Source organism: Oryctolagus cuniculus, chromosome 6 (assembly GCF_964237555.1).
Source record: "Oryctolagus cuniculus chromosome 6, mOryCun1.1, whole genome shotgun sequence".
Classification (NCBI taxonomy): domain Eukaryota; kingdom Metazoa; phylum Chordata; class Mammalia; order Lagomorpha; family Leporidae; genus Oryctolagus; species Oryctolagus cuniculus.
In genome coordinates, this window is record NC_091437.1 from 100,415,066 (window position 1) to 100,417,068 (window position 2,003).

Consider the following 2,003-nt stretch of genomic DNA (forward strand, 5'->3'; position numbering starts at 1 on the left):
GAGCAATAGAGCCAAGGTCACTGGGGGATGTTTAGCTTTTGTGGTATATGTGGCAGTGTCTCTTGGGCTGGGGTGGGGCAAGGCAGTTGGGTGATGAGTGGTATAGGGATGAGAAAGCGAATAGAACAGGGTGGACAAAAACCAGAATGATCAAGATTAATGGGATTAACTGGATCCATTTTGCCACAGTTTCTGCAGGTCCTCTACAATTACACCTGAGCATTCAGGAATGCACTGCACAAAATCCACGAAACAAAATATCACACGAAATCGATTTGTTAAGTATCACCCTGCCCTTACCTGCTGCCTCCAGCATAACTGCCTCAAGTCATAGAGACAGGAAAGACCTAACTATAGGGAGGAATCCCTAACACTTTTGCAGGGTACAATTCTGGCTAGTCCAAAAAGGGTCCTCTTTTAATGGGTTTTGGGAAATTAGACACTGCAACTTCAATAGTATTGGTGATATTTGGGGCAAATTCAGCTCCAGGAGCTGCAAGGTTGAATGCAGTAGGAGTTCCACCAACTACCCCAATCTCTTGCATTATGTCCTTGGCAGGGTCAATCCCAAGCTTCCATCTGGCATCATAGCAGCCAGTCCTGGAGGTGCTGGGGTACCAGCAGGCAGAGGAGCAGGGCCATGGCACCTCTTGTTTATGCCCCTAGTGCCTCCCATAGCCATCTGAACCATCTGTATCTCCTGCTCTCTCACATCAGGGAAAGTTCCCTTGAATCCTTCCTGCTCTTGCTGCGTCATTTCTTCCTGTTGCCCTTGCATCACTTCCTCAGGGCATCTGTGCTCTGCATCTTGTCTGGGATTCCAACTGCTTTCATTTTTGTTCTTCTTGGTTGTGCAACTTTTCCTTTCCCTGAAGTTCTTCTGGGCACCTCATCAAATCCTGCTTCATTAGCATGACCTGGTACTCGTGGTGATCAGGCTCCATCTCCAGCTTCTCACCAGCCTCCTTGATGTTGCAGTCTGCTTGGTCTTCTGCTGCTTCTCCATCTCAAGGAGTGCCTTCCAGCACATGGCACACTCATACTCAAAGGAGTCAGTGCCAATCCAGATGGCTGCTTGCTCTCTCTAGTTAGCAGGAAGGGGCCTTCACCGATCAGCCCAAAGCTTTCTGAGAAGCTGGCTTCCTGGGGAACTCAAAAATGCCTTTTCCTGAGGGCCTTCCTCGATCATCCACAATGACTATGGTCCTACCCACCTGGCCAAAACCAGAAAAGGCTTCTCACAGCGGCTCATTAGACAGTACTGTGGAAGGTTTTGGACTGTAATGGATGCACTATGGCAGGCAAAGTGTGCACACAGCTGCTTTCCACCTAGCAGCATATCGTCCAGCTCCACTTTGGCAATCTCCTCTAGGTTTCTTGCTTCCAAGCAGGTGAAGCCAAAGCATTTATTCTTATGAATGAAGACTCTGCCTACTATCCCATATTTCTCAAATGGTTTCCTCATTTCCTCCTCGGTGATGTCAAGAGGAATATATCCCATAAAGAGATGCCACTTTAGGTGAAGGTCTTCTCTCCAGGCTTCCTAAAATTCTTCAGGTCAATGGTCAAACCTTCATTCTGGCCTCTGTCTGGCATGTTGCCCATTAGAAGGTATTGGTGATGGTGGCAGTGGGAGCTGCTGCTGCTGCTGCTGCTGCTGCTACTAATGATGCTTCCTCAAAGTATGGTTTTGTTTCTCCAAGTTAAAGGTTTTATTACTCTGCATCTTTATACCCTCAACTTCGATTGAGGGCAGCCAAGTGCCTCCCAGTCCTAACCTCGACATCTCCTCTACCAATGGTCTCTAGTTACTCTCTTTAAAGGACAATAGTCCAGAGTCTGGTAAATGCAAATCATCAAAGGAATATGGTTGTTTTTGTACAGTGTGGATTAATACCAGTGACTCTAGTCCTAGGTAGTGTACTGATTGTCAGCTCACTCTTGGAAAGGCCCAAAAGGTATGAACACGGTGAAGCTCATTGTTCACTGAGAGTTATTGCTCT

The 2,003-nt window shown here is 47.2% G+C and overlaps 1 pseudogene; it reads right to left on the bottom strand.

Moving 5' to 3' along the window:
* Positions 1-395: 395 nt before the first annotated feature.
* Positions 396-1,726, bottom strand: LOC103348151 (non-POU domain-containing octamer-binding protein pseudogene; annotated as a pseudogene).
* Positions 1,727-2,003: the final 277 nt, after the last annotated feature.